Here is a 26,864-nt window from a genome sequence, read left to right on the forward strand (position 1 = left end):
ATAAAGTCAAAAGGCTAATTGACACTCATCAAGGATTCACAACATAATTAAATACTGAGTATGAGGAGTGTAAAGGGATCATCAATCATGGATTTCCAAGTGTAGTTGATAATTTAGGGGTCATGAAGGACAAGCACCAGTGGATTACCGAATGTAGGTCTCTACTCAGTTCAACCCTTAGCGTTGCTCGTGCAGATGCATTGGACATGAATGACATAGGGGAGAAGGTTGAAGGTTTTGTTACAACGAAGATAGTAGTCAGAGATATTATCTTCAATGCTACTACATATAAAGAGGAAAAGTATCTTCAGCACATCTAGAAATGTGGTCAGCGACTGGATGGAAAAGGCTAATCAATGTTATTGTCATATGTTTTAGTTCTAGGTTAAAAGGGATAGTTAGGATTTTTCTTAGTCTTTGTTTATACAAATGAAAGGGTGTGTCCTTTCATTTATATCATTTGAGTCATGTATTTATAGAGAGTGGACAGAACGTAAGAAGATTATGATCTTTTCAGATTGTTTGTTGGAACCTATAGTATTATGTAAGATAAGTTCATAGAAATGAAATCCATTTTGTGCAAAATAGTATAATCATGAAGTATCTGTGAGTCTGTAGTTTTTGTACACCAATTGTTCTTAGAAATCAATATACAAGGTTGATTGTTTTCATCTTCAGATCATTTCATGTCATATGGTGTTAATGATTTAAAATCTTTTGGATAAATTTGAAGAATATTTATTGCAATAATTTATCATCTGTTGGTATAGAGATAGAAAAATTGTTTTTGTTGTTCTCATAGCATACATTAAAGATATTGTAGTGATAGTTTGTTTCTTCACACTGTCTCCAAAGATTACAAGTATTTGTCCATTAAGTGACATGTAAACTATCAGATAAGGGACTAGTCTATTTCTGGTTTCTTGTGAATAGATTAAGTGTGCATAAAGTCCTCACTAAAGAAATATCTTACTAGTTTTTACTTGGCTTATTCTTTCATAATTACTCTTAGTTCCAACAACATTCTGTTATAGCTTTTATTCATATTCAATTATACTCGAATTTAAAATTAAAACAAGTTAAAAGCATATCAATAAAGCATATTTGCAGGAGATTGTTTGCTAGTGCTATAAACAACTATTTTTAATAATTTAAATTCACTATAAAGAAATATTTTTATGCTTTGGAGATTAAGGTGTACCCACCTAGGTCCAACGGAGCCTAAAGTGTAGAGGAATTTGGTCTTCGACCATTCCTGTTCATTGGCCAAGGCTGATTGGATCAGTTAGGAATTTGGCAAGTCCTTTTGATTTCCAATATATGGTTTTGGGAACCAATAGATTGGCGACTCTGCTGGGGAGTTGTAATAAGAAATATTTAGAATTTCTGGTAGTTTTGTTTCAGACTCTACTGGAGGAAGGAACCCAGAAGATTAATAAAAGTATAATTCCTCTTAGGAGGTGGCAACTATATTTAATATATGAGTAATAATTGGTATGTCGAGAAAGCAAGGGAAACCCCTAGGAATTATTCACTAAGATTCATGCAGGCGAGAATATCTTTTCATAAGGGACAAGATAATCTTGTTCAATTGAGTCCAAAAAGAAGAAACAAGGTAAAGAAATCAGTTTCAAATATGGCACTTGGGGGTTATAAAAAGTTTAATCATAGAGAGGATGGTTCTCCATCTGGTGATAAATTTGAAAATCTAGAGGAAAATCCTTTTTATAACTTAAGTACAAAAGATAATAAAGGTGGTCATGATGAAACCCTAACCACTGAGGAACAAGATGACAAAACGTAAGAAGATTATGAACTTTTTAGATTGTTTGTTGGAACCTATAGTATTATGTAAGATAAGTCCATATTAATGAAATCCATTTTGTGCAAACAAGTGTAATCATGAAGTATCTATGAGTCTGTAGTTTTTGTACACCACTTGTTCCCAATATACAAGGTTTGTTGTTTTCATCTTTAGATCATTTCATGTCATATGGTGTTAATGATTTAAAATCTTTCAGATAAATCTGAAGAAGATTTGTTGCAATAATTTATCATCTATTAGTATAGAGATAACAAAATTCATTTTGTTGTTCTCATAGCATACATTGAAGATATTGCAGTGATAGTTTATTTCTTCACATTGTCTCCAAAGATTGCAAGTATTTGTCCATTAAGTGACATGTAAACTGTCAGATAAGGCACTAGTCTGTTTTTGGTTTCTTGTGAATAGATTAAGTGTTCACAAAGTCCTCACTAGAGAAATATCTTACTAGTTTTTACTTTCCTTGTTCTTTCATAATTACTCTTAGTTCCAGCAACATTATGTTATAGCTTTTATTCATAATCAATTATATTCGAATTCCAAATGAAAACAAGTTAAAAGCATATCAATAAAGCATAGTTGCAGGAGATTGTTTTCCAGTCCTGTAAACAACTATTTTTAATAATTTAAATTCACTATAAAGAAATATGTTTATGCTTTGGAGATTAGGGTATACCCACCTAGGTCTAGTGGAGCCTAAAGTGTAGAGGAATTTGGTCTTCGGCTATTCCTATTCATTGGCCAAGGCTGATTAGATCAGTTAGGGATTTGGAAAGTCCTTTTGATTTCCAATATATGATTTTGGGAACCAACAGATTGGTGACTCTACTAGGGAGTTGTAATAATAAATATTCAAAATTTCTTGTGGTTTTGCTTTAGACTCTATTGGTGGAAGGAACCCAGAAGATTAATAAAAGTATAATTCCTCTTAGGAGGTGGTGACTCTACATTTAATATATGAGTAATAATTGGTATGTCGAGAAAGTAAGGGAAATGCCTAGGATTTAGAAAATAAGATTCATGTAGGGGAGAAGATCTTTGCACAAGTGACAAGATAATCTTGTTTAGTTGAGTCCAAAAAGAAGAAACAAGGAAAAGAAATCAGTTTCAAATATGGCACTTGGGGGTTATAAGAAGTTTACTCATAGAGAGGATGGTTCTCCATCTGGTGATAAATTTGAAAATCTAGAGGAAAATCCTTTTTATAACTTAAGTACAAAAGATAATAAAGGTGGTCATGATGAAACCTTGACCACTGAGGAACAAGAGGACAAAATGTAAGAAGATTATGATCTTTTCAGATTGTTTGTTGGAACATGTAGTATTATGTAAGATAAGTCCATAGAAATGAAATCCATTTTGTGCAAACAAGTGTAATCATGAAGTATCATGAGTCTGCAATTTTTGTACACCACTTGTTCCTAGAAATCTATATACAAGGTTCACTGTTTTCATCTTCATATCATTTCAAGTCATATGGTATTAATGATTTAAAATATTTCGGATAAATTTGAAGAATATTTGTTGCAATACTTTATCATCTGTTGGTATAAAGATAGCAAAATTGTTTTTGTTGTTCTAATAGCATACATTGAAGATATTGCAGTGATAGTTTGTTTCTTCACACTGTCTCCAAAGATTCTAAGTATTTGTCCATTAAGTGACACATAAACTATCAGATAAGGCATTGGTTTGTTTCTAATTTCTTGTGAATAGATTAAGTGTGCACAAAGTCCTCACTGGAGAAATATCTTACTATTTTTTACTTACTTTGTTCTTTCATAATTACTCTTAGTTCCAATAGTATTCTATTATAGTTTTTACTCATATTCAATTATACTCAAATTTCAAATTAAAACAAGTTAAAAGCATATCAATGAAGCATAGTTGAAAGAGATTGTTTGCCAGTCCTATAAACAACTATTTTTAATAATTTAAATTCACTATAAAGAAATGTTTTTATGCTTTGGAGATTAGGGTGTACCCACCTAGGTCTAGTGGAGCCTAAAGTGCAGAGGAATTTGGTCTTCAACCATTCCTATTCATTGATAAAGGTTGATTAGATCAGTTAGGGATTTGGCAAGTCCTTTTGATTTCCAATATGTGGTTTTGGGAACCAACATGTTGGGCCCGGGGGATTCAGTGAAGGTATCAAAAATTCCTTTAATCCCTTCTTTTAGGGATCCAATCTCCTTCTCCACCCACTTCCAACATTGCTCTTGACTTCTGGTAGCCTCCAATAGGAAATTCCCAATCACCCTCTCCTCCTTTATCTCATCTTTATTTTCCTTGATCGCACTCCCCTATTTCTCATCATCCACCTTGATAGGGATTTCTAACTTAATATCATGGTCCAAGGATTTGGACCCACTAGATTTGGTCAGTTTTGATTTCTTTTTGGTGGGAGGCTCCACGTCTTGCATTTTCTTACTACTAGATTTAAACTTACTAGTCACCCACCTTGGGGGACTGGTTTTCTTGTTGTTATGAGTTCTTGAGGTCACCATAAACTCCCCTTCAATTGTAGGTTTATACTCAGGGTCATCCATATCCTTGATATCCTACCAGTCCATGGCCATACCACTATCATCCTCATCGATTTCCATATCAATAACCAATTGCAAATCAGGGTTAGAAGAGGAAATGTGGGTTTTATCCTTGGGGGAGGGTTTCACTTCATAGCCCTGGGCATATTCCATAATTAACAAGATAAGACCTTCATGGATCATAGGGTTATATTGATTTTCAGAGTGTTTAACTAAACTATTATCCAAAGATGAAACCAGATAAAAGGGAATGGAAATCAATCTACCATGTCTAAAATGGTTTAAGATAGTAAAATGATGAGAAAAAATACTAGCATATCTACCATCCAAGGTGATGTACCTCATGATAAATTTAACCATATTAGCCCAAAGGGAAATTAGCTCTTTCTTGTTATAGTTGTTTTCTGCCATCTTCACAACCCTCAGTCTTTCCTTCTCCTTATCATAAAAGGCTGCAATAGCCTCCTCACCCGACTTCATGTCTCTATAGAATTTTATGTCTTTCATATCTAGGCCCATAACAGTGGTGACCAGATTTTCATCAACTTGAAACTCCCCCCCGAAGGTAGTTGGCACACCCTTATTCCACCCTTTGACTTAAATTTCCATAGAAATGGCCGAATGACCATGCAGTCTTTTCCTAAAAAGGAACCATCCCACCATAAGATATTTCCTCCCAAACCTCCTTGTTGTTCTGCCATTTATCATAGGTTGTGGGTTCAAACCTATTCTTCTCCCCTCCCATTCTGAATCTCAAGGAAAAAAAAGATTCTAGAAAAACCAGGATGAAAGCAAACCATAAACAGGGAAAACTAAATGTTCTTACATTTCTCAAAGTTGTAATAATTCAAAATACCACCCCAATGGCTCCTATCCCATCATAAATTTCATTGGAAAAGTCATAGATCTTGGCATCATTTCTTTCCAGGTCATATAGGGTTTTTTGGGAAAGTTTCCTCTCCACTCCACCATTTAACTGCCATGTTACCCACCATGAAGTTGGCCAAATGATGTACCGGTTTGTTTTCTTCTTGGAAAATGTGCAAAATCTTGAAATCCTCTAGGCCATCTATCATTTCAAGATAATCTCTGATTAAGTTTGAGATAGTCCAACTAGGCATTGTACATCTCGTAATGTATTTGATGATATTAAGTGAATCACTCTCCAACCAGACCCACTTGAACCCCTCCTTTCTTGCCATGAGTAGCCCAATATAGGCAGCGCCGGCCTCCACAAAATGGTTAGTCTACTAGGATATGTTGTTTTTATTGATGTCAACATATTCATGTCAATTATTTCTTCAATGATTGCAAATTGGTTTGTTGGGATTGTGGTTTGGTGTATGGAGTATTTCTAATATTATTATATTCTTCTATATTGGTTATGGTGATCCAAAAGCTTAATTGATCATATCATATGATCCGGTTTACAATTTGTTTTTCTGATTAGTGCTTTGTAGAGTTCAGTATTTCCTCTGGTATATTCTAGTGTGATCAGATCTTGAGCTGAGATTTTGGGAGATTGTTTTGGATGGTCTTGTGTATCTTCCTTTCAGATGTTTCATTATTTTGTGCTCCACAACTTATCTTTCTTTGTGACAGTTGTTGTTGTTTGAATGCTCTCAAGTTTCATATGTTGATCAATGAAGATTTGATAAGTGATGTTGGTACAACTATTAATGATGATTATAACATCCTTGTTAGTGTTTCCTAATTGTGTTCTATTTGTTTTTATGATCCACATTGATCATTATGCAAGTTCTTGGTCATTTTGCTGAATCAATGATATTCTTCATGTTATGCAATTTTCCTAGTGGTGTAGTGTGTTGCAGTTGATCTTGGCATGATTATCGATGATGATGAGCATTTGGAAATTTGATTTAGGTATATTTTATGTCACGTATATCATTATATTGGTTTGGTGGTCTATCTTTGTATCATGTGATGTAATTTTTGTAATTATGAGTTGAGGGTTTAGCAAACCTTGTTGTCAAGGTTGATGGATTATATAAATAGGTGATATAGTCATGTAATTTATGTATCAAGATTGTGTCTACATTATTAGAGAGTGGTGTATGTGCAAACAAGTGATTCATCCTTCGACATTGTGATTGAGCAAAGATTGATGTTGTAGAGTAGACAATTGTGCTTAACCAAAACTATCATCAGGAATTTGTAAATGTTATTATTGCAGTTCATTCCTTCCAGATTGTAGTTTGAATCTTGTTGTAAGTTAGTGAGACTTCCTTGAGGGTTGTAGCCTTCCAAGTAATTACATTTGAGCAGTGAGATCTAGGCAATGTGCCTGAATTCTGGTGCATTCCCCATTGTAATATTTTCACATACTACTGCAGAGTAGCATCTTATTGTGGATAGGTTCCCACCATGGTTTTTTCCTTTACCAAGTTTTCCACGTCAAAATATTGGTGTTGTGTGTTGTGCTATCAATTTTCTTATCTTTATTGTTGCTGCAGTTTATCAAATTTTTTTTTGTGGTTGAGTTTGTAGATCCAGTAAAAAACTGATTCACCCCCCTCTCAATTTTCTGTCATTATTGTTGCCAACAATTATCACTATATTGCAAGTCTTGTTTCTATTTTATTTTAACTCCCTATGATATGGTGGTATTAAGTTTGGATGTTATCACTATATCACAACATTACTTTTTGTTAGTTATATCCACCTTACAATATGGTAATAATTCTCTAAGTTATCATTGAATCACATTCTTTTGAACCCCTTACTGACTTTCTTAAGTGATACCGCGATAACACTTTAAGTTATCCTATGATCGCTATATCTTAGTGCCTTTTACTTATTATTAATCCTTCCTTTCAATATGATGATACTTTACTGCATCGGCTCTATTTATCATTGTTTCATGGACTGCTCAATATGATAGAACATGAGTCTTGTGAAATAGTGATACCTTTTGACCTTTAGTTTTATCATCTCTATTTCATAGATTGATGAACACAATAGAATATGGGTCTCGCAAAATATTGATACCCTTGTAAACTTTGTTTCCTTCATCATTGTTTTGCAAGTATCTTGATATAATAAAATAATGGCCCTGCAAAATAGCGATATTTCATGACATTACTATATGATGATCTAATTGAGATGATGGGTGGGGTATATAGATATTTAGGAGAAAATATTGGGTAGTATTCAAAAAAGTTTTGATTGATAAATAAGGCTTTCAACAATGATTCATTTCTTTTACAGAGTTTATTTATGGCTCAATATTTGATTTTTTATCAAGGCTTTAGTGATAACTTGTGGGATTTTTAGGCTAGAAAAAAATTGAATTATGACAAACAGGAAACTAAACTTGTGGATGCACATAACTCAAGTATTGTTGATATGGATAGTAGTGGGAAAATTATTTAAGGATGCTATAATAATGTAAGGGATACAAATTTTTGAAGGTTCCAATAGTGGCTCTAGTTGGGGATGAATGGATGTTACAATCATTTAAAGGATCTACAAAATATATGGAGTAAAGACCAAAAGGTGAAAATAAAGGGAAAAGGGAAAGGGAAACCTAAACTACTTTGCATGGAAAATATCTTCTTTTAGTCAAAGAAGTGTTTCAAGAATTGTCCATGCACTAAAAATTCTTGGTTTTCTTTGACCATATTCTACAAGTAGTAATAATCCTCTCCACATTTGATTATGATGACAAATGGTCCTATCTGTAAAGCTTCAAATTTTTCATGCTTCTCTTTATCCTGACTCCTAGAATTCCACATGAGAACCATGTCATCAACTTTAAATTTTCTTTCTTTAGCCCTTTTGTCATGTAGATATTTAGCTTGTTGTTGTATCCTAATATTTTATTTTTGAGCCTCTATTCTGATTTCATCCAATTTTGCCAGTTGCTCCATCCTTTCTTCCATGGGCTCAAGTATATCTATATATTCCTACAAAATTAATTCATAAACTGGTAACATATTATGTACAGACATTCTTGCTTGTGTTCTTAGAAAGTATACTATATTAGTATACCATGGAGTGTGTTCTATATTGTAGATGACACCATCCCAAACTTCTACATTATTCACCTATGCTGCTTCCAAATTTGACTTTGTCATTAGTTTTTCCAGACCTCGACCCCTCACTAATTTAGTGATCTAGATGTCAATAATAAACTCCTGGATTCTATTTATCCACCTACACCTTCTGCCTATGACTTCTATTTGAGAAAATATATCTTTAACTACTACATTTGGTACATAAGAAACTACTTGTGCTCCCACCAAATATGACTTGAAATTATTTACCACCTTTACCAAAGCATAGGCTTGTTTCTCAGTGATGTCATATTTCAACTCAACTACCTGCAATGACTTACTAAAGAATGAAATTGGTTATTCATATCCTTCATTACTTTTTTGCAACATGATAGCAACAATAGTATGAAAAGATGCAAATGATTTTTTTTGAAAAGGTTTGCTAAACACTCTAGTAGAGTCCTCATGGTATTTTGTATAACATTCTTCTCACTAAAGACAACACCAAGATCTCTCCAGTCTCATTTACAATACTACTCTCTCATTTCCTTCACAAGTACTTTTCAATCTTTCCTAGACTTTATAAGCAGTATCTAAAGCAACAACCTTTGCCAATTCAGTTTTAGATAAAGCACTAAAGATAGTATACCTTGCTTTCTCATTTTCTTCATAGGCTTCAATCTCATCTGGTGTAGTATGTCCATTTCTTAGTACTGAATACTTAGTCTTGACAACTTTACTAGTTTTGTAACTCAGAGAAATCAAATATCCTCGCATCTTTACTTTCCAAAAACTATAGTCCCATCCTTCAAAGGTGGGAATGGTCACTTTATGTGTCATTGGATATCCTTGAGAAGTTAGTCTAACTTTCTAGGAACTAAAGCTCAGATACCAATTATTGAATTTTTTGCACAAAAAAGTTTTAGATAGTTCAAATAACTAGAGGACAACTGAGAAGGGGGGCTGAATCAATTGTCACCAAATTACTAGAACTTTAAGAATTTAAAACTTTATTACCAAAACACATAAGATCAATACCAGAATACAAATATATCAATTAAGCATAAGCAATAGTTAGAGAATAGTTACCATCCACATGACAACAACATTTGTACGTGGAAAACCCAATATAGGGAAAAACCATGGTGGGAAGCCTACCCACAGTCAGATAATACTTCTATAGTAAGTATGTGATTACAAATTGAGGAGCTTGCACTTGCAGGAAGGCCAACTACCTAGAGCACACTACTCATTATAAAAGGAGTCTCACTGACTACATAAGAAATCCAGACTACAATCTGAAAGGAAGAATGAACTGCAATAATAGCATCTTCTATGCCTGAATATAGTTCCAGTTAAGCTCAATATCAGAGGTCTTAAAACTCTTACATAAACCCAACTTGATTACCTATGATCGACCAAATCCTCTGCATGAATGATTATTACATCATTCACTTGCATACCATGATCTACAATGAGATCATACACATATATATACAAACCCTAGACCTTAAACAATTAGGCCAACCACCCAGACAATAAAACCTATTAAATATTATAAACCATGTTGGTATGATGCCAAACGAATATCTTCCAACCCATAAGTCATCCCAGAAACACATCGAGAAGTCCAAAAATATGTTACATTAAGTCAGTCCATAACCTAGATAGTACCAGACCCAATTTAGGTTCACACACACTAAAGAAATGATTCCAATCAGTCAACGCTTGAACACGATCACCATCAGCATCCTAAATCCCTACTAGAAGACACACCAACACCACATATGTATAATATCAAAATATCTTCAACAAAGATCTACCGGTGAAACCCTCACTTGATTAATAAACCAGGCTTACTAGCATATATGATAGAATCTGATCACAAAATCAATACTGACTGACTGAACATATATCTGAATAGCATGAATATTAGATCTAAGCCAATTTCATAAGCCAAAGCATACCAAAGTATACCGGATCAACATGATCTTACCAACCATAAACCAATCATCCTATCGAGACCAACCAGATATCAGTAAACAACCAAAGTAGTTAGTATTGACATCAATGAGAGAACATCATAATCAATTCCATCAAATAGCCAACAATCTCCCCCATTAGCATTGATGGTAACAGCAGATGTGAAAAATATCCAAGTGCCAATAAATGCCAAACAAATCTCCCACACAAGAATATAGCAATGAAGTTCTGATTCATACTCTCCCTATAGATGGTATCACAGTTAAGTTCTGCAAATTTCTCCCCCTAATGTATATAAATCCTTAAGTTTTTCACATGAATATCTCTCCCCCTTTGACATCAATATCAAAGATCTGACATAAATATCAAAGAAAAATCATAAACCACTGAATCACAAGACTAAGTACTCCCCCTGACTAGTAGCATCACCACATCAATCCAGAATGAATAATAGCTCTGATAATGCATACTAGACTAATGCCAAATATCATCAATCAAGTTTCTATCGGAGGGGCAGAAACCCCTAATCTATCTCTGAGGTACTCAAATGATTTTTAGGCAAAGATTTAGTGAAGATGTCTAAAATCTTCTCTTTAGTGTTCACATAAACCAATCTAACTTCATTTTCTTCCACCTTTTCTTTCAAGAAGTTGTATTTAATAGATATGTGCTTTTTCTTAGAGTGGAATACTAAATTCTTTGATATGTCTATAACAATAGAGTTATCACAGTGAATAACTACCCATTCATTGCAATTCACTTTTATATCCTTTAACATTTGCTTCATCCATAGAAATTGTGTACAGTTAGTAGCATCAACAACATACTCAACTTCAGTAGTAGATAAGGAAGTACATGACTGTTTCTTACTGATCCATGAAATAATTTTCTTTCCAAGAAAGAAAGCTCCATGAGAAGTACTCTTTCGGTCATCAATATCACCTGCCCAATCTGCATCTTTATATGTACATAAAGTAAACTCATCATCTTTAGGATACCACAAACCATATTCAGATGTTCCTTGAAAGTACCTAAAAATCCTTTTCTCTGCACTCTCATGATTTTCTCTAGGATCACTTTGATATCTTGATGCAATGCAAACTGCATTCATCATATCCAGTCTAGTCTGAGTCAAATATAGCAGACCTCCAATCATAGACTTGTATCTTGTAGTATTTACTAGTGCTGATTCATATTTCTTTGTCAATTTCTCACTTGTAACCATAGGAGTAACAACTGGTTTAGAATTTTTAAGACCAAATTTCTTCAACAACTCCCTAGCATACTTAGTTTGACAGATGAAAATACCTTTATCAGTCTGAGTAATATACAAATATAAGAAAAATTTCATTTCCCCAATCATAGACATCTCAAATTCATTCTTCATATTGTTAGAAAATTTCATGCACAACTTATCCTCACCTCCTAAAATGATGTTGTAGCTAGGAAATCAGAAATCATCAAAGCAATATAAACATTAGTCATAGCTCAATCACAAAAGCTCAAATGCAATGATCAATCCTAATTACCAATAGAGACATGAAAGCAAAACATTCAAGATTAAAAACTAAGCAAACCAAATGCAGATCCTGAATATCTCCTTCATGCAGCTCCATTGTCCTTCTTTCTTCTTCAAATAAATTTTTTGTGGATCTCACCTACAAGTGCATACACATGAGATAAAAGCAAGTAGACAAGATGATTGCTCAAGAATACTTGAAGCATGATTGATTCGACAGAGTGATTATTAGATAATGTGATTAGATTGGGATTGAAGAAACTCATCCAATTTATAGATAAATTGGAGAAAAGATCAAATTAGCATGAAGAGATTCAAATGGAAATTGCAAATCAATATGACAAATTATGACAAATTAGCACTTTCTATGCAAAATTGATTCATTGATAATTCATGACAAAATTATGATAACTTTCTATGTCAAAAATTGATTGATTGTCAATTATGACAAATTATGACAAATTGAAATGTCATTCCCATGAAATTAGGAGGAAAATAGGAGGAAATTGATTTAGAAATTAGGAAAATTGGAAAAAAATAGGAATTAGGAAATTAGAAAATGAGGAAATTAGGAATTTAGTGAATTAATTAATAATTTTTCATTTATTAATTAATTCAGAAAGAGGGAATTTAGAAATTGATGAAAGAGTAGGAAATTAGGTAAATCAATTAATAATTTGTCATTTATTAATTAATTCACAAAAAGAGGAATAATTAGTTAGCCAATTAAATTAAACATTTAATTGTGACACGAAGACCTAGGATAAATAAACAAATTATTTAACCTAAAGGGAGAAATGACGAACAGGGTTAAATGAATAAAATCATGAAACCCTAAAACATGAATTAGAAATGCAAGGATGACAATTAGGTCTTAACAAAGGATAATTGATATTGATTCGATTTGATCATGATTTTGAATTGATAAATGACCAATGCTTGACAAATGATTTGATTAATAAATGCGCCAATTGACAAGGAACAATGACAAATTGATCCAAATTGACATGATTGAGAAAGATGACGATCGATGATAAATTGATCGCCAAACGACAAAATTGACAAGAGGACAAGGATCGATGACAAAATAGATTGCAAAATGACAAGATTGAAAATGACCACGATCGATGACAAATCGATTGCATGATGACAAGATTGATAATGACAACGATCGATGACAAATCAATCGCATGATGACAGGATTGATTAAGAGGACAAAATCTTGATTAGGATTGACGATGTCCAAAATGATGACAAATGAATATGCACATAGATGTGACAGGATAAGATTGACCGAAATCATGACAAATATTGTTATCGACAAGACCAAATTCGAAAGTGAGAAAAATGAGGAATGCAAAAGGACTCAATGTTCACAAATGATAAAGACCAAGTGCGTGACATAGGAGAAATGTTAATGCGATGCAAAAACATAAAATAAGGCAATGCGTAAATGTTAAAATACGACTCCGCAAGCGTTGACCATTTTTTAGGTGTCTACAGATGTCATCAACAAAGACCTCAATAATTAGTATATCATCATTAGTGACTTTATAATATAGATTATTGTTAGCATTACCTTTAGTGAAACTAAGTTTTTTAAGATATTTTTCCAACCTTGCATACCAAGCTCTAGGTGTCTGTTTCAATCCATATAAGGATTTATTTAATGTACAAACCCATTTTTATCATCTGAAAGTGAAAAGCCACTAAGATGCTCAATATAAACTTCCTCATCAAGATCTGCATTTAGAAAAGAACACTTAGCATCCATCTGATAAACCTTGTAGTTTTTATGTGTAGCATAGGCAAGAAATAATCTTACAACTTCAATCCTAGATACTATTGAAAAGGTTTCATCATAATCAATTCATTCCTTCTAAGAATATCCTTTACAAATCAATCTAGCTTTATCCCTCACAACTTGTCCAATTTCATTTAATTTATTCCTAAAAACCCATTTAGTTCCAATAACATTCTTATTTTTAGGCTGGGGAACTAAAATCCATGTGTTATTATTTTCTTTCTAATCTAATTCTTCTTCCATAACTTTCATCCAACATTCATCTTTACATTCTTCAGTTACTGATACCGGTTCAACTTGACAGATTAAATATACCTCATCAACTTCCAATCTTCAAGATTAAAAACTAAGCAAACCAAATGCAGATCTGAATATCTCCTTCATGCGGCTCCATTGTTCTTCTTTCTTCTTCAAATAACTTTGTTGTGGATCTTACCTACAAGTGCATACACATGAGATAAAAGCAAGTAGACAAGATGATTGCTCAAGAATACTCGAAGCGTGATTGATTCGACAGAGTGATTATTAGATAATGTGATTAGATTGGGATTGAAGAAATTCATCCAATTTATAGATAAATTGGAGAAAAGATCAAATTAGCATGAAGAGATTCAAATGGAAATTGCAAATCAATATGACAAATTATGACAAATTTGCACTTTCTATGCAAAATTGATTCATTGATAATTCATGACAAAATTATGACAACTTTCTATGTCAAAAATTGATTGATTATCAATTATGACAAATTATGACAAATTGAAATGTCATTCCCATGAAATTAGGAGGAAAATAGGAGGAAATTGAATTAGAAATTAGGAAAATTGGAAAAAAATAGGAATTAGGAAATTAGAAAATGAGGAAATTAGGAATTTAGTGAATTAATTAATAATTTTTCATTTATTAATTAATTCAGAAAGAGGGAATTTAGAAATTGATGAAAGAGTAGGAAATTAGGAATTAAGAGAAATTAGGTAAATCAATTAATAATTTGTCATTTATTAATTAATTCACAAAAAGAGGAATAATTAGTTAGCCAATTAAATTAAACATTTAATTGTGACATGAAGACCTAGGATAAATAAACAAATTATTTAACCTAGAGGGAGAAATGACGAATAGGGTTAAATGAATAAAATCATGAAACCCTAAAACATGAATTAGAAATGCAAGGATGACAATTAGGTCTTAACAAAGGATAATTGATATTGATTCGATTTGATCATGATTTTGAATTGATAAATGACCAATGCTTGACAAACGATTTGATTAATAAATGCTCCAATTGACAAGGAACAATGAAAAATTGATCCAAATTGACATGATTGAGAAAGACGATGATCGATGATAAATTGATCGCCAAATGACAAAATTGACAAGAGGACAAGGATCGATGACAAAATAGATTGCAAAATGACAAGATTGAAAATGACCATGATCGATGACAAATTGATCGCATGATGACAAGATTGATAACGACAATGATCGATGAAAAATTGATCGTATGATGATAGGATTGATTAAGTGGACAAAATCCTAATTAGGATTGACGATGTCCAAAATGATGACAAATGAATACGCACATAGATGTGACAGGATAAGATTGATCGAAATCATGACAAATATTGTTATCGACAAGACCAAATTCAAAAGCGAGAAAAATGAGGAATGCAGAAGGACTCGATGTTCGCAAATGATAAAGACCAAGTGCGTGACATAGGAGAAATGTTAATGCGACGCAAAAACCTAAAATAAGGCAATGCGCAAATGTTAAAATACAACTCCGCAAGCGTTGACCATTTTTAGGTGTCTACATTTTGCCCCTCTTTGAGACAATGCAATTTTAAGCATTATTTCAAAGAACAATAATGAAAATGCCCCAAACAATGACAATGACATATGCATGCTCCCTCGAGGAATTGGTCAGAAACATCCAGGAAAGAGGCCAATTGATCAATAAGAATGATAGAACATGATAGGAACAAACAGACTGACAATCGGGGACCAGATGCACGAAGGACAAGCAATTGAAGATGCAAAAGACTATGACCAACATGAGATGGAGAGAGAGTGCATGTCCATCTATGCAATGACAAAGATCTATAAATGAGACAAAGAGAGTGAAAATTGCTCATTTGCACTAGCCAAAGAAGAGGATTTGTTGCTCTGGAAAAGGACACTTGCAGAGAGATGATGAAAATTCCAATGGCAGATCACCTCAGAGAATGTGTACACATGTACAGACGATCGGACAATGTGGGAGCAGCGGTATGTATCTTACAAACCCGTGTTTTCAATTTTATGAATGTGACTTGCTTGCGGGACATTGCAGGGCCCACAAGGGATGCAGAAAGGGACTCTTGCACTTGTGTAGGGTGAATCCTGCACTTGTGTAGGGTCTTCTATGCTTGTGTAGGAGGACATAGGTGTAGGTTATGTGACATAGGTGTAGGACTCATCACACAGGCATAGTTGTGCGCTGGCAACCCTAATTTGGTCAAAATTGGCATGCAAATGATCCCAAAAAGGGGGATAAGAATAGGATAGGTCAAAATAAAGTAAAAACACCCTGATGTGGACATGAAATGAGGAAATTCAACCCATAGGAGCAAACCCTAAAACTGACAAAATATGCCCCAATTGTGATGCAGAGTCGATAGTATCCATTGATCACGCGGGAGAACTGACCTGACTGCTTCATGTTACGACATAGGAGCACAGATAGAGATACATTAGTAGGACTTGGGATATACTATATCACATTCATGCCCGAGATTAGGGAAAACATAGGACTGCTTATTGTATTGGCAGAGTGATGGCATTCAGAGACCTCCTCTTTCCATCTTGCGACTGGAGAAGCAACCGCGACACTAGAGGATGTATGGCATATCCTCCGCATTCTGATTCATGGAGAGATGGTGGAATATGACCCAGTGATAGGGAAAGATGAATTGTGCAGATTATTTGAGTGCGACACAGATGATCTGGATATCGTAGAGAGGGAGATCAGCTGGGAGACCATGGCATCAGAGTATGATAGATGATATGTGGTGATAGTTGTGGTGATAGCATGTCTACTAGTAGGGGACAAATGAGGACATGGATTCCCTATTGGATGGGGAAGAGTGCTAAAGCAAATGGCAATAGAGGGGATGGTGTATGCATGGGGACCATGTGTACTAGCTATGATATATTTTTAGTTGCATCAGATAGCATATCAGGGAGTGCAGACTTTGAGCTGTGGAGTCACATTGCTATAGGTATGGGCATTCGAGCGCATAGCCATATGTCAAACGATTGCAGAGAGATAGGTAGTACAACATCGACCATATGTGTATTGCTATGGGGGAGCACCGAGACAGGGTCCATTTGGATACATATTGTATTGGCGACATGAGCTAGACAGATTGAGAGAGTTCACATGGAGGCCATATCATGATTGCCCTGGATGGTTAGATGATAGTGAGGAGCTACCATATTGTAGATATTAGAGGTGCTTGATTGGGCAACTAGTGAATCACCAGAGAGTGATTGAGATGTACATGCTAGAAAGAGTCAGACGATAGTTTGGAGAGAGGCAGGATGTACCTAGGAGGACTGCACACTTTGCCTGATCTCATAGAGAGACGAGTCAGTGGGGGAGTATGATTCAGCCACACATAGCATATGCTAAATTCACACAGCTGTAGTAGAGATAGTGGGATTGGATATCAGATGTGGAGGATGCTGGGATGAAAGAGGAGTATGAGAGATGGTTTGCATGACGGTGACCAGTGTCATTGACGGATCCGGACATTCGAGTACTAATGAGACAAGAGGACTTCCCACTCATAGGAGAGGAGGAGAGAGATGATGAGGATGAGGAGGATGAGGTTAGGGATGAGGATGAGGGGGATGACAAGGATGGAGATGAGGAGGGGGATGATGAGGATGAGCCAGATTCAGGTGAGCATGAGGCATTGCAGGATATACCCATAGAGCCGGAGACAGCTAGGATAGAGGAGATGGAGATGTGTAGGGCTACCATAGCAAGTCAACATGATCATATTGCGACTTTAGAGAGACAAAATACCATATTGAGGATAGAGCGGAGATAGCCAGACTCACAACGGCTCGAGATGCAACAATAGCTCAGGCACAACAAGAAGAACAGAGAGTCACTGAGTATATTGGGTCGATTAGGGATGCCAGTGCATGGGAGATGGCACAGATGTTGGTAGAGACCAGAGAGGAGATACACCATTGGAGGACACTATATGAGAGTGCAGTTCCACCAGAGCAGAGAGCATCGTCATATCGGGCATGATCAAGGATAGAGAGCAGGGCACACTTTCAGAGGTCAGTGAGCAGCATGGGGGTGAGTGGACCTATAAGACCACCATAGCCAGGACCAGGAGGGACATCATCTGTGAGACATGGTAGGGATGAGGAGGATTGAGGGAGCACCTAGTGACAGAGGCATGTGCTCCTTAGGATAGAGACAGATGTAGTTTGATATTATATAGTCAGCCTGCGAGCCATACTTAGGACAGATAGTCCAATTTTGTACTCCGATATTATTTGGATATATGATATGATATGCATCGATATGATGGGATGCAATGTGTTATGTCTTATGTATATTTTCCATGTATAGATGGCATATGCACTATTTATTGTGGAACATGTATGGATGTATTTTTATGTGTTTTTGATGCATTTATAATATGAAATGGATAAAATGCTTGATTTGAGGCTTGATGTAATGCAAATGCACTAACCAAGTGGATACAGGATGCAGCATAAGTTTTTGGAGATCAGAGCACTAGATCAGACTGATTGCCCAAACTGATGAAAGAAATGTTAGTAAGAACAAAATGAGACAGAGGATAGTTAGAGATGAAGAAAAACTTTCTTTCAGTAATGCACTTTGTAGGTGAGAACCTTTATTTTAATGTAGCAAAATGGATGCGTAGCATCATGGCATTGAAGGCCAGAGCTGAAATGCAACCCTTTTTGCAAAAGACAGACACATCATAGTCAAACAACAATCACAAAAAAAGGAGGACCATGAACCATCCCGGTCACTCTAAATCACTCAGTGACATCATCAAGCAACATAGGAACATGATCGAAACCAAAGATAAATCAATAAAAAGATAAGATGCAAAAATTCCAACAAATCAAACAAACATCTTGATCTTCATTATCAAAAGTTGAAAGTGTTGATAGGATGATCATGCTATCTAGTTTCAGGACATGCTATACCTTGTCTAAGACAAGACACAGTCTAGTTTCGAGTATACCACACCCTGTATAAGACCCATGATAGTAGTGACAAGGACAAATAATTTTGCGGTTGATTGATATGACAATTGTGATCAGTTTGAATGTCTGGTTTGATTGAAAAAGTTCATCTATTTATGCATGATTTCATTAAAGCACAATGTGTGATTGCGTGTCATTGGAGGGATGCTCAGTGATTTGTCTTATGCACAAAAGGGATCATTTATTGCAAAATGCTTGTTTTTGGATTTTAATGTTTTGAAATGTTTTTGTGTTCATTTTTTTAGAACTTTTTATGACTTTTTAGGGACTTATTCAGGACATTTTTCAATTTTTATGATTTTTTTAGGACATTATTCAATTTTTTGAATTATTTCAGGACATTTTTTAATTTTTTTGAATTATTTTAGGACATTTTAAAATGCAAAAGTTCCAGTGATTGATCATGACAAGGGGAACGCACCCAATGCACATTTGAAAGACATATGCACAAGAAACCAGAGTATGCAAGACAATGATGTTGACCAATCTCAGGCTTGAAATAGAACATTGGGTCAAGACAAAGATAGACATGATAAATCGGTCGAGAGAAAGAATAGCTAGAGGTCATGACAGATGACGGAGCGATGATCTCACTTACACATGGTGCCTGATTGCTAGGTTTTCACCATGGTACTTGCCCAAGGCACCTGTTTGCCAAGTTTTCACTAAAGGTCGAATCATTTTTCTTTACTCTTTTTTTGTTTTTTCTTTTTTCTCTTTTGCTTTTTCACTTTTTTTTGTTTTTTTGTATTTGTTTTCCTTTTTTTGATGTTTTTTTTTGTATTTTTTCAGGATCATATTTGAAGAAGTGCTGATAGAAAATTATGCCCAGTTTGCGAAGATGCATGCTATTTACAGGATCAGACAGAGGTTCACCTTCTGGTGTGGCAAGCTGATATGCCCCCGAGCCATAGGCTACAGTCACTATGAAAGGCCCAACCCAATTAGGTTCAAACTTACCTTTGATGATGTCAGTAGATTGTGCATTCTTGGGGTTTGCCTTTAAAACCAGATCTCCCACTTTGAAGTGTCACCCTTTGACCTTCTTATTATAAGAGCGATGGAGACGGTTTTGATATGCTTGTAAATGTGTCAAGGTTGTCTGACGTTTCTCATCTAACATCTCAAGCTGATGCAACCAAGAGACTCTATGCATCTCATCGTCAATCAGATGTTGCAAGGAAACATGCAAGGAAGGAATCTCCACTTCCAAGGGTAAAATGGCTTCCGCACCATACACCAAGGAATAAGGTGTTGCGCCAGTAGGTGTGCGGATAGAAGTGCGATAGGCCCATAGTGCTGGACTCAATTGTACATGCCAATCTCGACCAACGTCATTGACAACCTTCTTTAGGATCTTGATAATGGTTTTATTTGATGCTTCGGCTTGACCATTACCCTATGGATAGTATGGACTGGAGAAACGGTGTTGGATATGAAACTTTTCACAGAGTTCCTTGACATCTTTATTCTTGAAGGGACGACCATTATATGTGACTATGGAAAGGGGAACCCCATACCGGCATATGATATAATTCAATAGGAATTTGAAATTTGCACACCAGTGATATAGGTCATGGGGATAGCTTCGATCCATTTTCTAAAATACTCAGTGGCTGTAATGATAAACTTGTGTCCATTTGCAGATGTCGGGTGAATCTTGCCAATAATATCCAATCCCCATTGAGAAAAAGGCAATGGAGATATAACAGAATGTAGCTCTTGGGCTGGTGCATGAATGTAATTTCCATGAATCTAGCATTTGTAGCACTTCTTAACAAAATCATGAACATCCTTTTCCAGAGTGGGCCAATAACACCCAACACAAATCAACTTTTTGGCTAGGCTCAGACCATTGAAATGGCCCCCACATATACCATCATGAACCTCATGTAAATCCATTTGTGCTTCATCAGAATCCAAACACCTGAGGAGGGTATGGTCAAAGGAATGACGGTAAAAGGTGTCGGCAATGATGACATATTTGGTTGTCTGTCGGATGAAGGAACGACATTTGTTAGCGGAAAGGTTAGGTGGTAATGTTTGGGATTTCAAATATTGATAGATGTCATTGTACCATGGGGAGTTGGGACCAACAAGAATGCACATCACATCTGCTGTTGGAATGTCAAAAGAAGGGACAAGCAACTGTTCAACCAAAAATTCACATTTGTCCATATTGTGGGGCATATTCAACATGGAAGCAATCGTAGCCATCGCATCTGCTGACTTGTTTTGCATTCTTGGAACTTGATTGAAATGGATAGCCGTTAATTTTGTCTTGAAGAAATCTACCATATGCTTATAGGGAATAAGCTTTTCATCTTTTGTTTCATAGTCATCATTCACTTCTCAGGTGACTAATTGAGAATCTCCATAGACTTGCAAATGTGTGATATTCTAGTGGACCGCTACTCAGAGTCTTGTGACGAGTGCTTCATACTCTGTAATGTTATTGGTACAATGAAAAGTTATTCTGTAGGACTTGGGAATAGCATCACCTTGAGGGGTGACAAACAAGATGCCTGCTCTGGACCCAAACTTGGTATGGGATCCATCAAAGTATAGCTTCCATTCATTAGAATATGTGAGAGAAAAGACTGATTCATCTGGAAATGACTTGTCCTTTTATTGCCTTTCGCTCCATATACTCAATATCAAATTCACTGAGGATCATAACCCACTTTGCTAGGCGACCCGTTAAAGCTGCTCTGCTAAGCAAGTATTTTAGAGGATCAATTTTTGCAACCAACAATGTTTGGTTATTTAACATATAATGTCAGAGCTTCTGTGTGGCAAATACCACTGCTAAGCATGCCCTTTCAATAGTTGAATAATTCAGCTCATAGCCTACTAGTGTCCGACTAATATAATAAATAGCTCGTTCTTTTCAGTTCTCATCTTGTTGGGCCAAGAGAACTCCTAGTGCCATTTCAGTTGTAGAAATATACAATATAAATGTCTTTCTTTCTATAGGAGGCATTAGAATAGGCGGCAAAAACAAATAGTCCTTGAGAGCTTGAAAGGCTAATTGACATTGCTCAGTCCATTTAAAAGCGACACCTTTATGCTATAGATGCTGGAATGGATGACATTTGTCAGCCAACTGAGCTATAAATCAGTGGATTGACTGGAGCTTTCCTTGTAGACTTCGTAGTTGATAGAGATTAGAAGGAGGAGGCATATCCATTATTTCTTTAACCATGGCAGGGTCGACTTCAATGCCTCTGTGGGAAACAATGTACCCTAGTAATTTGCCAGCTGTGACACCAAAGACACACTTCTTTGGATTGAGTCTGAGCTTGTAGGTCTCCATTTGGTCAAAGATTGGGCCCAGGATAGCTAAATGACTATCTCTTGTGACAGATTTGCATAATAAGTCATCAACATAGTCCTCCATCAAAGTATGTATGAAATCATGAAAAATTGTCATCATCACTCTTTGATATGTTGCGCCTGCATTTTTAAGACCGAAGGGCATCACATTCCAACAATAAGTACCCCAAGCACATGTGAATGCAGTTTTATGCTGATCTTTAGGAGCAGTGCAAATTTGGTTATAGCCGGACAAACCATCCATCAATGAGAGCATCTCATATCCAGCAGTCATGTCAACTATGATGTCGATATTTGGCAATGGAAAATCATCTTTAGGGCATGCTTTATTGAGATCCCTAAAATCTATATAGATTCTGATGCCCCCAGTTACTTTGCTAACTGGTACCAAATTTGAAATCCAGTCTGTATAATCAATGGGTCTGATAAAGCCCACATCCAGTAATTTTTTCAGTTCTACCTTAACCAAAAGAGCCACCTAGGGATGCATCTTTCTGAGTTTCTATTTGATAGGCTTGGCATCTACTTTTAATGGCAAGTGATGAAGGACTAATTCTGGATCTAGGCTAGGCATATCTGCATAGGACCATGCAAAGCTGATCTTCTTCTCAAGAAAGAAATTGACAAAATCTATCTTTTCCTGTTGTGATAGAGAAGCAACAAAATGAATGACCTTAGGGTTGTTAGGTGTACCCAAATTGATTTCTTCAGTCATTTCCACAAGCAATGTTGATTTATCCTGACTTGATAGGGGTATGTCCACTCTTCCACCTTTGGGCGCCTAAGAGAGGTTTTCACCCACAGGTACATCTTTTATTTTTACTTTTGCATGATCAGAGAGTGCCTTACGGTTTTCACTCAAAGATCTATTCTTTTGATTTTTTACTTTTTCTTTTCTATTTTCATTTTGATGATTAGAAGATGGAGTTGACTCCCCAAAATATGTTGTGGAATCTAGGTCAATAGCAAATCCTGCCTTATGATCACCTTGTGGTATGCCTTCCCGTAGTCCAAGGAATTCAGCAATTGCTTCGTCATTTTGAAAATAGTCCAATGTGAGTGGTTCTTGTTGGTCATTTTGGATAAGCTGGGGATAGATGAGGGGCATGTCATCATCGGTTGTAAGGAGAGATAGGACTGAGATGGTAAAGATGTAAATATCTATGGTATCACTATCTGAACTACTTGTATTTGATTTGGAGCTTGGATCCCAGAATGACTCTATCCAAGCATTAGGACATGTTTTAGGAAGAGGAGTGATTTCATGTTTGTCTTCCATAGGCAAATTATCAGGGTCAAGGAAAATATTGTCAAGGGCATAGGAGCTAGAAGAAAAGGAACTCCACTCCCATTCATTGGAATCAGTTTTGGGTCGGGTAGCCTCAAGTGTTATTTCATCATCAGAGTCACGCCCTTTTCCATATGGGGTCACTTTGGTAGATGAGGATACAATTCGCAATGGTACAAAACCTAACCCTAAAGTTGGAGGTCATATCTTGGGTATAACAGGTTCTAGCCTTCCATTATTGTTCATGCCTAAGCCACTGCAGCCATCATATCCTTTCTTTTGCAGCATAGTAAATCCTTTGCCATACCGTTCCACTGGCAACCTGATAGGTGGGATCTTAGTTGGATCTTTATAAAGCCAATATGTGACATCATCATCGATAGTTTCTTTGTCAAGTTCACCCCATCTTGTAAATGTAGTGGGAGGCTGATATTGAATGACCACCTTAGGTTCCTTTTGCAACAAATGCAGTTTGCCATATGATTTTGGAGATATTGGTAAATTCCCAATGAGGAATGTTTGATCCATTGAATATTCTCCACATCCTTGTTCTTGTATCTTCAATTTTCCTTTGACAGCATCTAACAATTCATTAGGATCCACATAAGTATGTGATTTGGCCTCTCTATTGACGGGGACTTGCTGCTGCAGGGAATCCTTTAGAGTAGCACAAAATTGAAATGGATTAGGATCTCCTGAAATTGTTATCTCAGTTCTGTTGTAAGGATATTTTAAACATTGATGATAGGTGGATGGAACTGCTTTCATTGCATGGATCCATGGATAGCCAAGAATCATATTGTACGGGAGATCAAGGTCTAGGACCTGCAGGAAAGTGTTTTCGGTCACTGGGCCGACTCTGATAGGCAATGTAATTATCCCTTTGGATGGGTGCTCAACATCATCATATGCTTTGATTGTTATTCTTTTGGAATCATCAATGTCATTTTCTATATAACCAAGGCCAATGACCACTCTCAAAGTACAAATATTAAGACCCGCTCTGCCATCTATCAAGACTCATCAGATTTTGCAATTATAGACAAATACTTCTAGGTGTAAAGGATCATTATGAGGGAGCTTATCAGGTGAGATATCATTATCAAAAAATGTGACATTTTGGGAAACAACTAGATGTTGAATTCAGGCTTGAAACTGGTCAACATCAATGTCTATTGGGACAGTGGACTCAATTAAAGCTTTATCTAGGACTGCACGATGCATGGGGGACATTTTCAACAACTCAAGGATTGATATTTGTGCAGGTGTCTTTCCTAGATGATCCAAGAGATTATACTGACTTGTAGGAGTTGGTTTTGGAGGAGCTGTAGGAGCTCCTTTCAAGACTATTTCAGATCGATGAGTGCTAACTGCGCAAGAAGGATCTTGTCCCTTTATTCTTAGGGTGGAAACATACTCATTTGATGCACGAAAACAATTGATGACATTGTTGTAACCAGTATTTGCATAATTTGTTGTTTGGGTAGAGTTTGAAGAAGATGCTTTACCCTTGTCATGATCAAGCAAAGGAGTTTTGAAAATGGTATGATTAGTGTTAGAGGTCATATGGGGTGGATCTACCTCAATTACTCCTTGCTCTAACAAGTCTTGAATCATATGTTTCAATTGAAAACATGACGTGGTTTTATGTCCTTTGGACCGATGATACTCATAGTATGCATTATCATTCCACCAATGTGGTTTTACCACTAGTTCTGCCTTGATATCTGATAGCTTAATAAATTTTGCTTGTATTAATTGTTTCATTACCAGCTCAATAGGCTCTCCCAATGGTGTAAATTGTCAAGGAGGCCCATCCCTTGATCGGAAAGGTTTGCGTTGTTGGCTTTGTTGTTGGCCTTGTTGTTGATTATATTGTTGAAGATGCTGTTGGTATTGCGGTTGTTGAGTAACATTGCTCGCTGGTGTTTGATTTTGTTCCATAGTTGACATATTAGGAACACTTAATTTCTTGATCGTGAATGGGGGTTGATTTGCATTCACCGCTCTTGCATCAACAACTCCATCATTAGTGACATTCTTGTTCTTATACCAAAATCTATTTTTGTCCCCTGAATTATTCATGTTGTCACTGCCTTTGTTAAGCTTAATGATTCCTTTATCTACAAGAGCAGTTTCAATGTTCATCCCTTTCTTAATGAGTTTCTCTATAGTACTGGGACTTTTCAATTTTAGTTCATAAATCATTTCTAGGACCAAATTTTGGATAAATAGATTCACTTGTTGTTCTTCAGGTATATGTAAGGAAGAATGACTATACAAGCTTCGCCATCATTGCAAGAAAGTCATTAATGGTTCACCTTGCTTTTGCTTGGTGTTGCATAAATCTGACATGGTCACGTCACTGTTGATGTTGAATGCAAAGTGAGATATAAACTTTTGAGCCAGTTCCAACCAATTTTTTATGTTTGCTGGCATATGCGAATACCAATCCATGGCTTGTCCCATGAGACTTCATGCAAATAAGTGCATTAAATATGTCTCCTCATAACTCACTTCAGTACATGCCGTGAAAAATACTCGAATGTGATCTTTTGGATTGCCATTCCCTTTATATTTCTCAAAATTAGGTGCCTCAAAATGTTTATGGAATGGAGGCATGCATAAGCTCTTGTCAAATGGATTAGGACATAAATCTTGATCTATATACAATTTCTTTGTTCCTTTAGTTTCTAATGCATCAACTTGTCATTGCAACTTCTCAAGCTATTACGCAATTGTATCAGATTTTGGAGGTCCATCATTAATCCCGGTGGGTACTCTTTGTCGATACATCGTGTTTCCGATCGGTTGTTGATGCTTTGAAATTGCCATTTTTGGTGTCTCTAGCATATAATGTTCTTGGTACATCTCTTGTTGTTGTGGTTGTGCTATGCCTTGATATTGACCTTGTTGCTATGCTTCTTGTAGCCTAGGTTGATATTGCAATTGAGTATGTTGTTGATATTGCACAGGCGCCAATTGCGGTTGTGAAGTATGATAGCTTGTTTGCCTTGGCATATATTGAGGCACATGTTGTTGTTGATGCTGACGAATCAGAATTTGCTGACTTTGTGCCAATTGTTGTCGCGGTGTATATCCCATCATTTGCAAAAAACTTTGTTTGGGTGGTTTTTGTTGTTTCTCCTTAAGATGGGGTATGGCACTTGCATTAACTTTTTGTGTTGTTTGTCCAATCCATTGTGATGGTTGCAAGTTTGCATTAACTTGTAATGGGGC

This window comes from Cryptomeria japonica, chromosome 2 (genome assembly GCF_030272615.1).
Source record: "Cryptomeria japonica chromosome 2, Sugi_1.0, whole genome shotgun sequence".
NCBI classification, from domain to species: Eukaryota; Viridiplantae; Streptophyta; class Pinopsida; order Cupressales; family Cupressaceae; genus Cryptomeria; species Cryptomeria japonica.